The 20316-nt window shown below is 44.0% G+C and overlaps 1 protein-coding gene across 2 annotated transcripts in view; it reads left to right on the top strand.

Moving 5' to 3' along the window:
* The window catches only part of PAQR8 (progestin and adipoQ receptor family member 8), a 112102-nt gene that overhangs the window by 70382 nt on the left and 21404 nt on the right, over positions 1-20316 (top strand). The window lies entirely within an intron of this gene.

Below are 20316 nucleotides of genomic sequence, written 5' to 3'. Positions count from 1 at the left end.
GCGGGAGGGGGACCCCGAGGAAGGGGAACCCCAGAAAGGATAGGGTGGGACGAGGCTGTGACTTCTCCGGGGAAAGATGGAAGGGGCCTCTCTGAGAGGGTGGGCGGGGGAGGCGGCTGGGTCCGGTGTGGAGAACAGGGACCTGGAAGGATGGAACCGGACGGGGATCCGAGGTGGCCGGGTGGGTGGTGGGGCAGAGATTCGGACCCTCTCGGCCAAGGGCGCAGCCCACTGACACCTCAAGAGGGCAGTCACTCGAGAGAGCAAGACGGGGCCACCCCAGACGGCGCTGGTGGGGACTCGGCGCCCTGCTAGCTACCGGACTGGGCAACTTGGGTGGGGGAGGCGGGGTGGGGAGGTGCACCTCGCAGACCTGGCGCAGCGACTTGAAGGCGGCTGTGGTCCCTCAGCCTCCCACCGACAAGGGGGAGACCCAGACGGGCTCTTTGTTGCATCCTGTATTGCTGAACTGGGTTAGAAGTGATTTTGGTCAGGAGTTAAGAGAATACTTATGGAGTGAGATTTCAAATATACAGGTAAGATCAACAAAGGGGTGTGTAATTTTTTGGATCCACATGCGCTATTTGCTCCCCACTCTCCTGTTCTCTGTGAGAGGCTATTTCTGAGTAAAAAAAACCAGCAATGTGCGCACACACACACACACACCGCCCACAAATGCGCTGCATTCTTCAACCAAGTAAACACCGGGAGTATTGTACAGTTTTTGGATCGTTTGTGCTCATTAGGGCTCTCTTACTGAAGTGAATAGGATTCTATCTACTCGGAAAGTGGGCTGCCTTTGCTCTCTTAAGATGTCCACAGGCTGTGCCCACCCCTAAGGTGTCCAGGTCACCTGGCAGGAAGCCAGACTGCTTAGGACCTCAGCAGATGGCTGTCCAAGTGTGTCTGAAGATAAACAAACGACCAGTGCAGTGTCTGTTTGTTCTCTGTTGTTTGTCTTCGGTGGCAGCTCCCTTTCTGTATGATAATGACTTTATTTGCTGTAACAGCTAGTTCAGGTCCTGGGGTTCTATTATGTGGATTTTTCTATTGGAAGGTTTCTAGGCTTTGGGGATCCAGGGGAAGAGAGGTGCCCCCCACTCCTGTCCTGGATATAGATCCATCTTCTAGCACACACTGAGATTTGAGCTTCCTGGGAGGATTCAGCACTATGTTGGCAACTAGCATTTGTTGGGCCCAGTTTTTAGTGGTTTTTTTTTTCCTGAAAAGGAAATCTCTTCAATAATTATGCAAGTTGACAGGAAAGTGATTTCTGCTTTTTACAAGTAGCATTTCAGGACAAGCTTTTTTTCCCCCATTGACCCCTAGAGTGCCGGGGAGCGCGATCGCGCTCCTCCTGTCTTTCACCAAAAGTGCCAGGAGCACTATCATAATTTTTTCCCTAAACTGCTGTAAAATCAGCAAAAATGCCTTGGCAATTTTAAAGCATCGTTCCTAGGATATTGGTTGGCACTCAAAGGGTTAAGGGGGTGGTCAGAACCTTACCCCAAATCTGCGTTATCATTATTGCAGGGGAATATTTATTCACTTGGACTTAAAGCTAGCTGATTCTTCCAATTTTTTACCCAAATGTTAAAATAAATATGCCAGCACTTATACATTCAAGTGAGTATCCCTCCCCTTCAAAAGCCCTGTCTTGGCAAGCTGCGCACTAATCCGGGGATGCTGTCATTGCTGAGAATAATTTGGGAGCTCGTGCTTTGGCACTGCCTGCAGAGTTGGCAACACATTTAACTGAATTGCCTCCTGATGCCAAACCTTCCTCACTTGGGAAGGAGCCAGACACCATGTGGGGCCAACTGTGGCCTCTGAGGTGGGGAGTCGAGGTTGTCATAGAAAGTGTGGCCGTGAAAGTAACGAGAGTCCCCTTGAGGGACTGGTGGTCCCCACGATGGGCATCCAGTAAAGGCATGTGTATGTGTTTAGGATTGAGAGTAATGGAAGTGCAACCCTCCTTTTGGTGTCTATGTTCTGGAATGTGTGTGCAAACATTGGTCCTATGGCTTTGTTGGTGTGCTTTACGGCCCGGTAAGCGGGAGAGGATAAGTCTTTCTTTTCCCGTGTGGGGACTCTTCACCAGGCCCTTTTCATCACTGTGCATTTTTACAGAAAGCAAAACAAAAGATATGTTTTTCTCACCAAAAAAAGTACCCAGAAAGGTACTTAACCCCAGGTGTGCAGTTAATGCCCAGTACTTCAGATTTTATGTGCAAGGATCTATATAGAAGCAAGGGGAGGAGAATGGTTTCTGAAATGCCAAAATTTCAGTCGTGGGATTCTATGGCACACATTGTGAAAAACTGCCATAACATCTCCCTTTTCTTCCATTGTTTTTCTAATTTCCCAGTGGTTGTTTTTTCAGATTCTATAACCTAAAGCTTTATACAGCCATCACTTGACTCTTGATCTGGCTGTGATTGTGGGCAAGTTATTACATGTCTTTTGGCCTCAGTTTTCTTACCTTAAAAAGAAGATCTAATGAGTATGTACCACGTGGGTCTGGAATGAAGATTTAGTAAGATTTATGCATGTAGAGCACAAGTTCAGTGCCTGGCACAAAAGTGCTCCATAGAGTCCGGCTATTTTTGTCATGAATATTGACTATTGATAGTTATATTACAATTTCTTTGAAGCCATGTATGGATTTATCATTTTCCGGGTAATGCTGTCCTCTTCAGCTGGGCTTTGCAAATGGATATGTGAATGAGAACATTTTGTTTTTACTCTCCTGGCCTCTTAGGAGTTCTTAAAGAGTGGCCTTAAAAGCAACTGTAGTTAGCTACTTTATTTTTTATTCAGATTGGGTTTTTTTTTTTTAAAAAAAACAAGCATTCCTGTTTTGATTGTTAGGTATAATAGTTTAATGAAGATCTGAAGGGAAAAAAATGTGGAAAAGCTTCTCCTGGAATTTCTTTTCCTTGATCCAATAAAATATTACTCGAATGAAACAGCTACAGTTCCCTTGGCCTGTATTGACAGGGATGATTCTGGTGAACGTTTGTTCCAGTTAAACTTGAGTTTTGCTCTGTTATTTCAATGACAACCTGGCACTGAACTCTGAGCTCTTCTGTCAATGTTGCCATTAATTTTTTTCAGAATATGAATTTTATTAAAACATAATATGGAAGATACAAACTGTGGGAATATAATTTTAATTTAATGAAGTGGTTAAGGGTTGCTATGAGGTAGATGTTCCATGAAATGTTCGACATTTAGTGAGAATTCTCTGTGTTCTCTGTGCAGAAGATAGAGAGATGTACAAGAAACAGACTTTGTCTTCCAGAAAGTAACAGAATGTGCTCTGGAAGGATTACATGCATTAGCAAAAGTGTTTTTCTCCCAATGGCTTGTGGGCCAAAGATTAAATGGACTTCACTCATGTTCTTTTATCTCAATTTCTTGGAGAAGGCTAAATATATAGATCTCTTTTTGGTGGTCATAATTTTTAGGGGTATTCATTCTTTCAGGATTAAGCCCTAGCCACATAAGGAGATATTGGCTATAAAAGTACTTGGTGATTTGTAAAATGATATATAACTATAGGATAGGGTGATATTGTTGTTGTCCTTATAAAGTACCAGGAAACAATACAGCATGGTGGGTTAGACTATAACAGTTGTTCTTAAAGTAGAAGAGGAGTGATTTTGACCCCCCCTCCCCCCATCGCCAGAGGACATTTGGCAATGTCTGAGACATTTTTGATTGTCATAACTGACATCTAATGGGTAGAGGCCAGAAGAGCTGCTAAGCATCTTCTAATGTACAGGACAAACCTTCACAACAAAGAATTATCCAATCCCAAACTGTCGACATATGCCGGGAAGCAGAACCTCAATGGATTGAGATAATGCTCCGGAGAATGGTGGGGTTACATCTGCATTTATACATTGCAATCAAAGGAGGAACATAGGTGGGTTACATGAAATTCATTGATGATAGATTAAGGAGGAGGGATAAGCAAAGGAGGGAAACCCCTGGGATTGGATAAAAAGTAAAATGATGGACACACACTTAGGTGGGTACAGGAGCAATTAACATGATGGTGAAGGAATTTGTGGTATCTGTCCTGGGGCCCAGCACATTTTGTTGTGCCCCAGGGGCTCCAGATAAAGGGAAGTCACAAGTTATCCAGACATTTCAAGGGTATGTTATCATAGATGCAAAAAGACAGATAGGCTCAGTGAAGGTCAAGGTTGACCTTGTCAGTGAAGATACTGGCCTAGGACGTAACTGCCCACTATAACTGCTTTTAGTTAAAGTTTAATTTCAGACCATCCTTTGTGGTTACTTTAGGTCTCCGAGTTTGCAAGACTGCCATGTAGGCCTCCGCTGAGCTTGTCAGGTCAGCATGTGGCCCCTTTCGTGCACATATGGGTCAACCTGCATTAGCATCCCAGCACTGCCAGTTATTAAATGCACAACCCTAGTACCTTAAACCTGTGTATCTATAAAATGCATGTCTGAAGAGATATCATGGAATTAAGTGAGATAGTACATGGAAGGCACCCAGTAAATGGTCACTCTTAGTATTATTATGTTGGGCTAGTAAATCCAAGGACTATATGCCTCAAACAGACATGGCTTTGGGGTGTACTTTTTTATTATTATATTTTTATTGATTTCAGAGAAGGAGAGGGAGAGACAGAAACATCAATGATGAGAGAGAATCATTGATCACCTGTGTCCTGCACGCCCCACACTGGGGATCAAGCTTGCAAACCGGGTTTATGCCCTGACCAGGAATTGAACCATGACCTCCTGGTTCATAAGTAGACGCTCAACCATTGAGCCATGCTGGCTGGGCCATGTGTAAAGTTTATGTGTTTGTTTTCCCCCCCGCCCTCCCCAAATGCCCCCCACGTCCCGCAAGGTTCAGGGTTCAGGATCTGGAAGAGGGGCCGCACACAAATGAAAGAGATGAGACAAGTAATAATTTGGAAATATTGGGGGGCCAGGCGGGCAAGTCCAACTCAAGGGGAAGGACTTCCCCTGGTGCTCAGGCCTCACCAACCTTTTATTGGTTTGTGATACACCCATAGCCCTTAGGCAGGCAATTTCCAGTAACAGGCAGACTAGCCCATCAGTAAGGATTTACATAATAATAAATGGGGAAGTTGCTTCAGCTACCACTGTCTGGACTAACAGTGGGTGCACAGCTCTGACCTTTGCCAGGCCTTCAAGGGTCACCAGCCTTCCGGGTTCCTTGTCCACACCTCTGCTAGTGAAGACAATAGGTGGCTTCCCACAGGGCCGTGTGTGTGTGTGTGTGTGTGTGTGTGTGTGTGTAACCAACTGTGTACAGAACCAATACAGGTTAATTAATCCCATCCGTGTGTCCAAGAAAAGGGCAGGGACACAGACTCATGGCCTCCACCATTCGTGGTACCTTCTGCATTCTGGCCCAGGTTCTGCCCTGGTTCTGTTAGGCAGCTCAGGGTAAGCTGCAGATCACTCCAACCAGGTGAACAGGACAGTCCCCAGACCTCTCTTCTGTATAGACGATGAACTGAGGATGGAGAGCTTTCAGTTTCATCTGGGCTACACCTAGAAGGAGACAGCCAGGCCATGAAGACCCTTTGACTGAACTTATCTCCACGCTCTACTGAAACCCCTGTGTCTGCGAGGTCAGAGCAGGCAGGCAAGGAGGCCAGCAGTTTCCCTTTACTTTTCCTTAGCTCCTCCTACTCAAGCAAAAAGTTCTTGTAAGGCAGTGGTTCTCAACCTTCTGGCCCTTTAAATACAGTTCCTCATGTTGTGACCCAACCATAAACTTATTTTTGTTGCTACTTCATAACTGTAATGTTGCTACTGTTATGAATCGTAATGTAAATATCTGATATGCAGGATGGTCTTAGGCGACCCCTGTGAAAGGGTCGTTCGACCGCCAAAGGGGTCGGGACCCACAGGTTGAGAACCGCTGTTCTAAGGGGTCCCTTCACCCTTAGCAATATCCTCCTAATCCATTCCAGATTTTGCTCTTCATGGAGTCACCCAGCCATCTGGGAGGAGACAGGAGGCCTCCCGAAAAGCCCAGGCTCCACTTTGATCTTTATTCCTTTCTGGGTTTCCTGGAGCACACTGAAGCCACAGGAGTAAGCGATCCACTCACAGGCACCAGCAGACCTTCAGCTGGGTGGGGGTGGGGTGACATCCCGGTGCTGAGTGTTAGCAGACAGGGATGAAAATAATTCATCCAGTAGTGGTGTTTTAGCTGGGAGCTAGATTGAAGCCATTAGTTCTGTGGGGCTTAGTTCTGGCTGCACAATAATAGAGCCACCTGGGGCTGTCTATGAATTGCTCAGTCCCCACTCCAAACCATTGATTCTGAATCTTGGTGGGTAGGGCCCAGGGAATCAGATTTTTAAAATGCTCCTCAGATGACTCTGATGCCCAGTAAGAGTTGAGGGTCAGGACTATGCCTGTTGAAATGAATGACCTACATTAAAAAAAAAAAGGAACAGAACCAAATTAAAAATATCAAAGTAATAATTTTGTTAAGCTTTCATTTTAGTGATCAATGTATGCCTACCCTGAGCGTGACTGAGGGTGGCATCGCAACTTCCCGATCTGCCCTGCTCTGTGCATGACAGGGGGCGGCGCCCCAACTCCCCAATCGGCCCTGCTGTGAGCCTGACCAGGGGCTGCACCTAGGGATTGGGCGTGCCCTCTGCCACCCAGGAGCAGGCCTACGGAGCAGGTCGTTATCTCCCGAGGGGTCCCAGACTGCGAGAGGGCACAGGCTGGGCTGGGGGGACCCCCCCCCAGTGCACAAATTTTTGTGCACCGGGCCTCCAGTCCTATATAATAAAAGGGCAATATGCAAATTGACCCTAACAGCAGAAAGACCAGTTGCTATGATGCACACTGACCACCAGGGGGCAGATGCTCAACGGAGGAGCTGCCCCCTGGTGGTCAGTGCACTTCCACAGGGGGAGCTCCACTCAGCCACAAGCCAGGCTGATGGCTGCAAGCACAGTGGCAGTGGCGGGAGCCACTCCTGCCTCCTCAGCAGTGCTAAGGATGTTGGACTGGGAGTGGGCCTAAGCCATCAGTTGGACATCCCCTTAGGGGTCCCGGGCTGCCAGAGAGATGTGTGACTGCCAGCTTAGGCCCGCTCCCCTGGGGATCGGGCCTAAGCCAGCAGGTAGACATCCCCCGAGGGGTCCAGGACTGCGAGAGGGCGTTGGCCGGGCTGAGGGTCCCCTCCCCAAGTACACAAATTTTCATGCACCAGGCCTCTAGTCTATATATATAAAAGGCTAATATGCTCAGTGTCCGACTGGTTGCTATAACGCGCACTGACCACCAGGGGGCAGACGCTCAATGCAGGCGCTGCTGTGATGTGCACAGAGAAACATCACCACGGACCTGGCGCCCACAAAGCAACACTTGGCTTACCCCAAGTGGGACACAGGCCCTGCCACCACCCTGGAGTGACACCCCACCAAATCGCAGCCGACGCTGCTGAGACCCCATGGCACAAAATGTGGCCCACAGCCCAACCCAGCCTGGAAATGGTCGCTGTGGGCGCCGGATAATGACATCACATAGCAACACCCAGCTTCCTCTCCCTAGCGACAGCTAGCCTCCTTGCAGTTTCTTCAGCCCAGGAACACGACTTGCTTTATAGCCAAGTGCAAGCATTTCACACTTTAACCAAATGTCTGAAGTGTTTTAACCATGCCTCATCTCATTTGATCCTCACAGAAGTCCTGGAGTAGTTAGATAGGAGACTTGGTGGAATCCTATTTTCTTTTCATTAGCCAAAAAATGGAGATTTAGAAACTTGACCTGACTGAAAAGAAGTAAGAAATGGTGGACCTTGGAAATGACTTCAGGTTTTCTCGCTGTGTAGAATATAGTCAAACATTGCTGCAGTTAAATATTTTACCCTTTGTTCTCCCTGCATTATCTACAATAATAATCTGCTTAGTGTTGATATTTACTGCTGTGTTTCTGACAATTACCTGAAAGAGAAGTTGGGGTGCTTCACTGGGCTGGAAAAAGTTTAGCTAAATCAGAAAGCAGGTCTAATTAAGCAAGTTTATTCTATATCTATAAAACGCTAAATTGACTTATGCATGCACGATACATATAAAGCTCTCACTGGCGCCAATCGCACGTGTGTTTTGATCTGTAATTTTTTTTTTGATTTTTTTTTAATTAAATCTTTATTGTTCAGATTACATTTGTTCCTCTTTTTTTCCCCCCATAACTCCCCTCCTCCCAGTTCCCGCTCCACCCTCCGCCCTCACTCCCCACCCACTGTCCTCATCCATAGGTGCACGATTTTTGTCCAGTCTCTTCCCACATCTCCCACTTCCCTTCCCCCCCCAAAATAGTCAGTCCATTCCCTTTCTATGGCCCTGATTCATTATAGTCACCAGTTCATTCTGTACATCAGATTATTTATTCACTTGATTCTTAGATTCACTTGCTGATAGATGCATGTTTGTTGTTCACAATTTGTATCTTTACCTTTTTCTTCTTCCTCTTCTTAAAGGATACCTTTCAGCATTTCGTATAATGCTGGTTTGGTGGTGATGAAGTCCTTTAGCTTTTTCTTATCTGTGAAGCTCTTTATCTGGCCTTCAATTCTGAATGATAGCTTTGCTGGATAAAGTAATCTTGGTTGTAGGTTCTTGGTATTCAGTACTTTGAATATTTCTTGCCATTCCCTTCTGGCCTGCAAAGTTTCTGTTGAGAAATCAGCTGATAGTCGTATGGGTATTCCCTTGTAGGTAATTGAGTCTGTTTTTCTTGCTGCTTTTAAGATTCTCTCTTTGTCTTTTGCTCTTGGCATTTTAATGATGATGTGTCTTGGTGTGGTCCTCTTTGGATTCCTTTTGTTTGGGGTTCTCTGTGCTTCTTGGACCGGTAAGTCCATTTCTTTCACCAGGTGGGGGAAGTTTTCTGTCATTATTTCTTCAAATAGGTTTTCAATATCTTGCTCTCTCTCATCTTCTGGTACGCCTATAATTCTGATGTTGGTACGTTTGAAACTGTCCCAGAGGCTCCTTACACTATCTTCGTATTTTCGGATTCTTTTTTCATTTTGCTTTTCCGGTTGGGTGTTTTTTGCTTCTTCGCATTTCAAATCTTTGACTTGATTCTTGCGCTCCTCTGGTCTGCTGTTGGGTGTCTGTATAATATTCTTTATTTCAGTCAGTGTATGCTTAATTTCTAGTTGGTTCTTTATGACAACATCGAAGGTCTCATTAGATTTCGTGAGGCTCTCATCAAGTTTATTGGCAGCTTCTAGCACATTATTGCAAGCCCTCAAAATTGCATTTTTTAGCTCTATATCCTCCATTTCTTTTTTTTTTTAAATATATATTTTATTGATTTTTTACAGAGAGGAAGGGAGAGGGATAGAGAGTTAGAAACATCGATGAGACAGACACATCGACCAGCCGCCTCCTGCACACCTCCTACTGGGGATGTGCCCGCAACCAAGGTACATGCCCTTTACCGGAATCGAACCTGGGACCTTTCAGTCCACAGGCCGACACTCTATCCACTGAGCCAAACCGGTTTGGCTATATCCTCCATTTCTGTCATGTTTTTTTGTCTCCGCATCTTTTATGCTTTCTTGGTGCACCCCCTTGTGGTCTTTGTGTGCAGTCTTGTTCTAGTTAAGCCTTGATTGTTGTAGTTAATACTAGAGGGATTTGACCACCAGGCCGACTGGCTGTGAGAATCAGCTGTGTCTGCTGCAGTGGGAAAACTTCTGTCCCCTGGAGAGGTGCTAATATAGCCTTTGCCTGAGGCTATCCGGCAAATGGCTCTGCACAGGGCTTGGGCGGGGAGGGTTGCACGGGATCAACAGGGCGGGCAGAGGGAGCAGTTATGGCTGCTCTCAGTCCCGTTCCCAGAGGCTCTGCTTCTCAGAACCCCGGCAGCCGCTGCAAACTTCGGAGAGAAAGCTGCCCTTAGGTTCCAACTGATTGCAGACAATCCTGCTTCTCCTGTCTGAGTCTGAGTCCCTAGAGACTTGCCCGGATCTGGAGCCCAAAGTCTGAGACTCACTCCCGACCGAAAACGACAACCGCACCCTCAGCCACCAGCCCGCTTTTCGCGCGCACCTCCGCACCTTTGTATTTTCCACACTGCGCCTCCTCTGAGCCTCCGTATGCTGTTCTCTTTCCTTCTAATTGAAGAATCTCTCCTCAGCCAGCCTTCCTGTGGTTCTGGGTGATGTCCGTTCCGTCTTTTAGTTGTAATTTTGAAGTGGTTGTCTGCGGCAGCAATCTCCGGTGTTTACCTATGCCGCCATCTTGGTTTCTCTCTGATCTGTAATTGTTGATTGTGAATTTGGTTGACACTTCTATTATATAGAAAGGACAAGTAGCGATATTAAAATATTTCTTCTAATTAATTTCCTTTCAATGTGCACGAATCCGTGCACCGGGCCACTAGTATATTAATATTACTTCATTTAATTCTCAGAACAACTCAAGGAGATTACTCCTATTAGCCCCCTTTGGCAGATGAGGAAACTGAGGGACAGAGGAGTTGTGACTCGCCTAAGGAGCAGAGTTCTTACAGCAAGGTCACATTCTTTGTGTCCTTTGTTCCCTCAGTACTAGTTTGTTGACATTTCTCCAGATTCTAGACTCTTGTCTCTAGGGACAGTTTAAATATCAGGGAAATGTTCCTATGTCTTAGCTCAAGCTGCCATAACAAAATACCACAGACTAGGTGCCTTCAACAACAGAAATTTATTTCTCACAGTTTTGGAGGTTGGGAAATGCAAGATAAAAGTGCCAGTAAGTTTAAGTGCTGTGAGGCTCCTCTTCCTAGTTTGCAGATGGCCACCTTTTTTTTTTCTTTTCTTTAAAAAAAATTATTGATTTAGAGAGAGAGAGCGAGAGAGAGAGAGAGGAGGGAGAGAGAGAGAAACCGATTTCTTGTTCTACTTATTTATGCATTTATTGGTTGTTTCTTATATGTGCCCTGATCAGGTATCAAACCTTCAACCTTGGTGTATCAGGTTGACTCTAACTACTGAGCTATCTGGGCAGGGTCAATGGCCACCTTCTTGCTGTGTCCTCACGTGGCAGTGAGTGGGACAGAGAGACATACAGCAAGCACTGGGTGAATGCCCTAGAGAGCAAGAGTTAGCTCTCAGTCCCTTTTTCCTACTTACTCCCATCCTGGGACCCCACTCTAATGACCTCATCGAAACCTAATTACTTCCCAAAGGCCCCAGATTCAAATATCATCACATTGGGGATTATGGCTTCAACATAAGTATTGGAGATGGTAGAGGTGCAAACATTCAGTTCATAACACCCTAGTACCTATAGCTTCCACTCACCTTTCCTTGTGTGTGTGGCTGGAAATCCCCGCCCAAACCACCCAGTGATTAAAGCAGGAAAGCCCTCTCTGTTGTGTAGAACTACTCTATGGAAACTTGCTCAAGCTATTTGTGATACTTAATGGCATGAATTATTGAAATTCATGGTGTGGCTTAGGTAGTCCTGGCTGAGGAGGAACCTGAACACTAAACCTTGTGGAGTGAGATTTTGATCAGTGGTCTGGGAACCAAAGGATATCCTGTTCATTCGATCATTTATTTATTCATTCATTCATTCATCCATCCATTCATCAAATATTAAGGGCCAGGGTCTATGCTACACTGGGGATAGAATGATGGGCTAAAATGCTGTCCCTAACCTTATGGAGGTTATAGTTTACAGGTAAGCTTTAGATGTGACCCTCCAATTCAAAGATAGGTAGAGAAAGTATTTATCATGGCTTTTAAATTCTTGTGCACATGGCCAAAGTAAAGCTCTGGCCACATGTCGATAGGGAGGCCACTAGTTGGTTCCCTACTCAGAAAGTTAGAGAGGAAGAGTTAGACTTCACATTATCACACATGGTGTTTAGAAACCACAATTCCCCAAAGATGGGGAACTGCTCTCTGCTGTAATAAGTCACCTGGATCGGATGATTAGGTTGAGTTAAGGCTTAGATAACTAATAACTGTCCCTATTTTCTTATGTGAGGAGGATTCAATAGTATATCAGAGTGCAACTTGTCAAATGAGTGGATTAATAATAATGATTATAATAATTATGAATGTTGGTATATAATAGCGGTAAGGTAATGGGGAACGCCAAGATTTCGAGATGAGCACACCCAGAGAAGAACCAAGGCGAGCTCTCCCCCTTTTCCAGGCTGAGCCGGTTCCTGACTGTAACCATCTCCAGTTCCTAGGACTGTAAGCATGTGAAGATCAGAGGTAGAGTTATTGGTTTAAGAGACTTTTGTTGGTCTTGAGAAAACAAATAGCATTAAGGGCAATGATATTTATCCTTCTAGGGTGAGATAGGCCAAGATTAAGAAGAGCCAAAGAACTTATATGCATATATGCATAGCCCATGGATACAGAAATAGTGTGGCAAAGGCTGGGGTGGGGCGGGAGCCAGGAGGAGGGCAAAGGGGGGGGAAATGGGGGACATCTGTAATACTCTCAACAATAAAAATAAATTTTAAAAGGTAAAAAATAATTAAGAAAGAAGAAAAAATAAAGAATTTGTTGCTTTTCATTAGTAGCTTGAAACTGTACTTGCCCTATGGTAGCACCTGCTCTTTGGAGTCTAAGAGAATTCCCAAGGTCCACAGTCAGGAAACTGGAAGAAGTCTACACTTACCCACACCAGTTCAAGATGGAATAAAAATACACTTGCTCTGTGGAATCTTGCCTGTAGAACATACTTAGATGAGAAATGAAACTTTTTGCTGGTGAAAACTATAATCTCATTTTCATTTTAGGCTTATTCTAAAGAGAATTGGTAAAGTTGTATAAAATATAGAAGGAAAGGGAAGATGATGTAAAATCAGAATTGGAGTGTAATGGCTCTTGAATTAGAAAATTTCTATTCTCTGTGGTATATTTAACTCTGGTCCACAGAATTCATTCCAGGAGTCCCATCTTAGCTTTTCTATTTCTGCACTTAAGCAAGATAAAAGGCGTTGATATTATTCTCTTGGGTTGCCAGGAATCCTGAGCACTTTAGAAAGTGGAATTAGTCAGTTTCATGCCTGGCTAATGCTGAGGTTGGACTTGGCTGCAGTACTCGAATGTCACCCAGACAAGCAGATTCAGGTAAAGCTCCAAAAATGACATTGGTGAAATTAGATTATTTTTTAAAAATCATGTGTTGAATAATAAAATGTTTTCTATTGATTTGAAAAATATGTGTCTATTTATACAATGCCAGCAAAAGTGATTTTGTTATGTAAAAAAATACAATACAATGAAATAAAAACACCCCCAAATGACAACCTGAAAAAAAAAAGAAAAAGACATTGAAACTGGACAGCATTTCAGGCAGTTGGAAACTGATTTATCAAATCTCAGTTTTGTCCAGAGGTTCAGGTTAGTTCATAAAGTGCTATAAATATTTCTTGGATCACATGGATCTCTCTCTCTCTCTCTCCTCAAAACATCCTGCATGATGACTAAAGTCTTTGCTAATGGAGTTCTGGCTTTATTGTTTACACCTGTCTTATCCATTGATCCTCTCAACAATATACAGTAGACATGCAGCAAGTGTTTCACAATAGAAATAAGAATGGCCTTCCGGGTGGTGTGGCTCAGTCACTGAGTGATGACCCAAGAACCGAGAGGTCACTGATTCAATTCCTTGTCACGGCACATGCCTGGGTTTCTGGCTCCGTCCCCAGCATACAAGAGGCAGCCCATCGATGATGTTTCTCTCTCACTGATGTTTCTATCTTGCTATCCCTCCCCCTTCCACTCTCTCTAAAAAATCAATAAAAACACATTTAAAAAAAGAAGAAGAAGAAGAATGGCCTGGCTACAATTGAATTCGGCCATATTTTTCTAATGACTTTTTTAAAAATAATTTTTTAAATTATAAGAGATACTATAACACAACATTTATGGAAGGAGAAGAGGGAACCACATAGAAGAGAACATGTAGGTATTGATCACAGCAACATAGTTATCTATTTATCAGCTCTGTGTAGAAGATTGAATACATCTGCATTAAAATTTTTTCGCATAAAAAAAGAAGAAAATCTTAAACTGTATAATTATGTGTCTGTGATATGTCTCATAACCTGGAGAACCAGTGGTGTCTAGATACATAACCAAATTACAAAGGAGGTAATGATAAGACATCCATTTGTACGTGAAGGCATACGGAGATGTAACATTGCTACCATGTATTGAGTAATTACTATGTGCCAGGCATTATGCAGTGCACTCTATTTACGTTCTCTCTAATTCCTAAAGCAACCATAGGAGGGAGATATTCCAGTTTACCCAGGAGAAAACAAAGATGAAGTGGCTAGCCCAGTGGTTCTCAGCCTTCCTAATGCCGCAACCCTTTAATACAGTTCCTCATGTTGTGGTGACCCGCAACCATAAAATTATTTTTGTTGATACTTCATAACTGTAATTTTGCTACTGTTATGAATTGTAATGTAAATATCTGATATGCAGGATGTATTTTCATTGTTACAAATTGAACATAATTAAAGCATAGTGATTAATCACAAAAACAATATGTAATTATATATGTGTTTTCCAATGGTCTTAGGTGACCCCTGTGAAAGGGTCGGTCGACCCACAGGTTGAGAACCGCTGGGCTAGCCCAAGGCCATTACAGTTAGTGTCACAGCTGGGATTGGAGATTCCTTGTCTGTGAGAGGGCAGGGGGCAGATAAGTTTGGATTTAATCCTCTTAGAGTGCATATCTAGCCTGAAGTTGGTCCAGCCTGGCATTTCTGTCCCTCAGCTTGTGTAAGCGATTCCTGAAGCTGGGAGTTTCTGGTACTGACTTTGGATTTATATATGTGGCTCCCTGAACCTATTGGAGGCATAGACTCTGGTGGCAGGGGGCAGGGTTGGGGGAGGTGTTAAGCTATTTTTCATTATTTCATATGCCTACAAATATATGTGGGTCAAATAGTTGCACAGGCCATTAAAACTAGGTAGTGCTTTCTTTTGGCTGGGACAATACAAGATCAATTTAGACCTCATCTAAACTCTGACTCAAAATTCTGACTTGTGCTTAAGTGTAGCTGACTAAAAGTTATGGGATAATGACTACTTAGTGGCTGTGGTTGATTTAGAAAACTTTCAAAGCATAGAGAACTAATAATAATCTAAAACAGGCTTGATGGTGAAAAGATTGGGCACTAATGAATGGCCTAGAGTGACAGTGAAGTTCTCAATGCAACCCCCATCTCCCATTGCTGGCCCCAGAACCACCCAGGTCTCTAGAGAGGCAGGCTGCTATCATGGTGCTTTTTGACCTAGCAACAATGCCTTCAAGTCCCTCTCTGATTTATAACAGATGACATGTATTAAGCACATGCTGTGTGCGAGCAGTTTTACCTGTATTCTCGCTCTTAAATTTTCTGTTATAGAAAATTTCAAAACAGAGGTGTATGGAATGCCCATCCCTCAACTTGAGCAATTATCAACTTAGGGCCAACGTCTTTGCCCCAATACCTTACCCCCAGGTGATTCTGAAGTAAACTGCAGACATCGTATCATTATTTGTGAGCATTTCAGAATGTATTTTGAAAGATAAGGACTCTTTTTTAAATATATTTTTATTGATTTCAGAGAACAAGGGAGAGGGATAGAGAGATAGAAACATCAATGATGAGAGGGAACCATTGATCAGTTGCCTCCTGCACGCCCCACACTGGGGATCAAGCCTGAAACCTGGGCATGTGCTCTGAGCCGGAATCAAACCCATGACCTCCTGGTTCATAGGTCAACGCTCAATCACTGAGCCACACCAGCTGAGCAGATAAAGACTCTTTTATGATAATTCTTTAAACATCACAGCAATCCTGTCAGTCAGATACCATTATATCCTTATTTTATAGATGGAAATAATGAGACACCAGGAGGTTAAAATATGTGCCCAAGGTCCCCAACTTGTCAGTGGTGGAGTCAGGATTCAAATCCAAGTTGCCTATCTCCTCAGCCCATCCTGTTAACTGCTAGGTGGTTGCAACCAACCCCTCTGCTGTCACCGATCCTCCAGGGTGGAATCAGACCTTGGAGTTAGAAGTGCACACTACCAGAAACATGACTGTTGATTTCTGTGAATTCAACCACTGGACCATTGCAGGAAATTGGTCTGTTTAGGTACATGGGGGCAGAATAACTGTGAAAGGCTTGGAATTGTCATCTCCAAGAATGAAAGCCTGAAATATTAGTGGATCCTCATTGGACAGCAAAACTGATAAAGTAACATGATTCTGAGAGTGTTTGAAATGTTGGAGAAGCCCACAATGAAAAGGACTCAACAGAAAATATGACAGTCACTGGGCTTGACAGCCAAGGGACCCAGTAAAAGGCTTCTTTTAAAATGAATTTTCCTTTGGTTTTCTCTCTTGGCAGAAGGAATCAAAGTCGTCCCACTGAGTCTTTTCAGTTTGTTTCAAGCGCAGCTAATTGTGTTTGTTTGTCTCCCGAATCACATGTCTGCCTCCTCTCCCTTGCCTTTTCTAAGCTCTCTTGTCTGTGTGTATACTGTGGCTGCCAAAGACATTCTGCTCACCTGGGAGCCAGTTGGCTGACAACACAGAGTAGATGGTGAGAGGCCAACTCTGTCTCTCCCAGAGGTCTGACCTGGCCTCTGGTGTCCTACCCACCTGGCGGGGCCGGGGGGGATTATATAATCTGGCTGTGAAAAGAACCATGTCATTTGCCTTGTATGTGCCCACTTGGTGTTAAGAACAAAGCAGAAAGCAAGTGAATACTATTGGTTGATCCAGAGAGCTTTGCTAGCTCAAGTTCAAGAAACTGAGTCTCCCTTTTCCCTGTTGAAACAAACATGACATTGACTTGTCTGATTAGCACTTTCCTTTGTCTTGGGGATCACTAACATTGGCTTGTTTCTCAACCCTTGGTCTCTTTTCCTTCCCCCTCCTCCACACAGTCCCACCACAGAAGCCATATAGCTGCTGAAGAACTACCCAGCTCCTTAGCCTCTAGCCCATGGAACACTGAAAGGTGGTGCTTGTTGAGACGCTGTTGAGGCACTTTTCAGAAAGAGCTTGTCCTTGTCCTTTTTCCTCAGCCCTTGTCCTTTTTCCAGGATTGTTTTTTTAATACATTTATTTTAAATATTTCAAAATAGTTTTTTTTTATGATTGATGTGACTTCCACTCTTTTAAAAAGTAGGGGGGATGCCAAAACCGGTTTGGCTCAGTGGATAGAGCTTCGGTCCCAGGTTCGATTCCGGTCAAGGGCATATACCTTGGTTGTGGGCACATCCCCAGTGGGAGGTGTGCAGGAGGCAGCTGGTCGATGTTTCTCTCTCATCGATGTTTCTGACTCTCTATCCCTCTCCCTTCCTCTCTGTAAAAAATCAATGAAAATATTTTTTTTTTTTTTTTAAAGTAGGTTGGGTGGGGAGGGAAACAGCGGGTTGCAAGTTGCTTAGCTCTCCACAATAGATTTTGTTCAGGGATGGCACATACCTGGCTCCATGCCCAGCTCTCTCCTGAGCCTGGTGCCCCTGAGAGCCTGTGGTAGACATGGTGCATCCATCACAGCACCTCTTCCTCTGAGCTCACCCCAGGCCTGGAATGCCTCTCAGTATGGGACTCCAGGAAGCCTTTATCAACCAGGTTGGCAAGAGGGTTGAAATCCATTTGCTGTTTCCTAAGTAAGCGGTCTGGAAAGCTCTTCGGAACTGAAATCCTACCTGCCTTTCTTGTGCTCACAGTAGGTCGCTAACAGCTAGGGACCAGCTCTCTCCTCTTTCACCAAAATCAGATCAGAGGGAGGGAAAATGCTGAACCCTCCTGGAGAGCAGATGACAGGGGGAAATATATTTTTTTAAAAATATATTTTATTGATTTTTTACAGAGAGGAAGGGAGAGGGATAGAGTCAGAAACATTGGTGAGAGAGAAACATCAATTCAGCTGCCTCCTGCACACTCCCCACTGGGGATATGCCCGAAACCAAGGCACATGCCCTTGACCGGAACCGAACCTGGGACCCCTAAGTCCGCAGGCTGACGCTCTATCCACTGAGCCAAACCGGCCAGGGTGAAATATTTTAAATGTTGATGGTTCTTGGAGGATTTGGAGGTCGTGACTCTCCCTTTTCAACCCACAGTAGGTCTGTGGATTGGTTGGTTTAGTCAGTAACCAACTTCCATGGGAGAAATGGAATGCTTAGTGCTTAAGAGGAATATAAGGGAAATGGAAGCCCAGAGCCTGTCCTAAGGAGCTCCTCATCTGGCATAGCAGTTGTACTAAGCTGAGTTAAAATTCAGTGTAGTTTAATGAGATGTGAAAGCAAGAAACTTAGTTAACTCTCAGGTGATGAGCAATTCTCTTTACCTTTGAAGAAACTTGGAGGGTATTAAGAAAATGCTTATGAAACAACAGGATTTCCTTGACAAGAAGATGTGTTAACTGTTCCTGACCACGTTGTAGATAGTGCACTGGGCTGTAGGAATGGCTTGGACCAGTCTGTAGTCACCAGGAATCATTACCTCCTGGTGAATTGTGGGGGAAGAAGCTGTGCGGGCTGTTCCAGGCCTGGCTGCCCCTGGAAGATTGACAGAGGATGCCAGGCTGCTGTCTGGGTGGTTAGGATCAGGCTGTGTGAGCACAAGTGTGGTTTTCTCTTGTTATAATCAACAGAACATTCTTTTGCCAAAAGAAAAAAAAAAAGTCAAATCAAGGCTCATTCTGGGATGCTCTGACTTACCAGGAAGGACTGGCAGAGGTCCTTTTCCATATCAGAAGTCTCAACTGGAGGGAGAAAGACAGCGGAAGGTGGGGGGTGGGCGGGGGGGGCGTCATCCAGGTCAAACAAGCATTAGATTGGCCAGGTATTTTAAAGGTATATGTAAAGAATCAGGTTAGATTTAGAGCCCCTGCCGCCCCTCCCCCCCTTAAGTGTGTACTTGTATCTAGTCTTGCTTATCTAAAAATCACAGAAATCACTTCTGGCTTACTATTATTCTTTAATTTCTCCATCTTTTTGGATATCATATGAAAAGAAATCAACAACAACAAAACACAAAACATCATTTGCTGTTGTTATTTTGGAATAACAAATAGTCCGAAGTAGTCGAATATTCTGAGTGGGATGAATGGCTGGTGAGGCTGAAATAGAGTTGGGGAATAATTGCAACTGTCAGTAGATACTACAATCCTTTGTCCAAGGGAGCGCTAGGGTGTTGGAAATGAAACTGTAAATACTGACCTTGAATTTTCTGGTAACAATAAGTTCTTGTCTCTTCCCAAGACCATATGATCTGTGGAACTTGCTGGAATAGCCTATGGCTGATACTGTACCTTTTGTTTTCTAAAGACACAGGGACTTTAAAATGCACCCATTGGGGTTAAAATCCTCTTATTGAAAAGCATTTTATTTGAATGTTAATTTCGTGGTGAAGTTACGTAATGTTGGCTTTTACATACTGAATAAGCTTGCAGCTGGGAAGTGATACTTTCTGGACCTGCAGTCATCTTGTCTTCGGCATGTAATTACATTCTTTTTTTTTTTCCAACTTTAATTCAGAAATCTTAAGTCATTGGCCTTTATTATTCTCAGTTTACAGAGGCGCTATTGGTGCCAGAAGGATTGTGGTTTATTTTTAAGTATGTGATTTATTTAATTTGAAGAGAGCAGGATTTGGGCCTTATGCCTTCCTTGCCTCCAAGATCAATACAACCTCAAAGAAGGAAAAGTTGTCCCATTTTTAAATGGACTGTATAATGGATGTGTCTCATCGATATTAATTACAGTGTATCTACTACAGTATAACTTAGATTAATCAAAGTCTTCAATTAAGCTAATTTTTACTGACATCGTCCACTTTGAAAAAAACATAGAAATCACAGGGAAATAAAGTCCTACTAGAACTTTCGTTTAAGATCAACTTCCCAGTAGGGCTCTAGGCTCACCACAGACACCATCCAGTCTTCTCAACCATTGGTAGGTCCATTATCCGAGCTGCATAAGGATCACTGAGATGGAGAAGGAGATGAAGGACTCGGATGGTTATGAATTATCCACATTATTTTTACTTACACATGTAGTAAAGTAAACAAACACATTCTAGAATGATTTTCAATAAATAAAGCAGAAACAGCATTTCCTGAGTAGTATAGAAGTTCGGGAATTACCTCTGGAGCAAGACTTCCTGTGTGCGGATTCTGGCTCCACCACTTCCGGCTAGGTGACTTTGGGCAAGGGACTTAACCTGTTTCCTCATCTGTGCTCTGTGGATTGAAGGGTCCTGGGTTCGGTTCCGGTGAAGGGCACA

The sequence above is a fragment of the Myotis yumanensis genome, unplaced genomic scaffold (genome assembly GCF_028538775.1).
Source record: "Myotis yumanensis isolate MYYU_CA2020_CCGP unplaced genomic scaffold, mMyoYum1.0.hap1 SCAF_6, whole genome shotgun sequence".
NCBI classification, from domain to species: domain Eukaryota; kingdom Metazoa; phylum Chordata; class Mammalia; order Chiroptera; family Vespertilionidae; genus Myotis; species Myotis yumanensis.
This window is presented reverse-complemented; position numbering and strand designations above follow the sequence as displayed.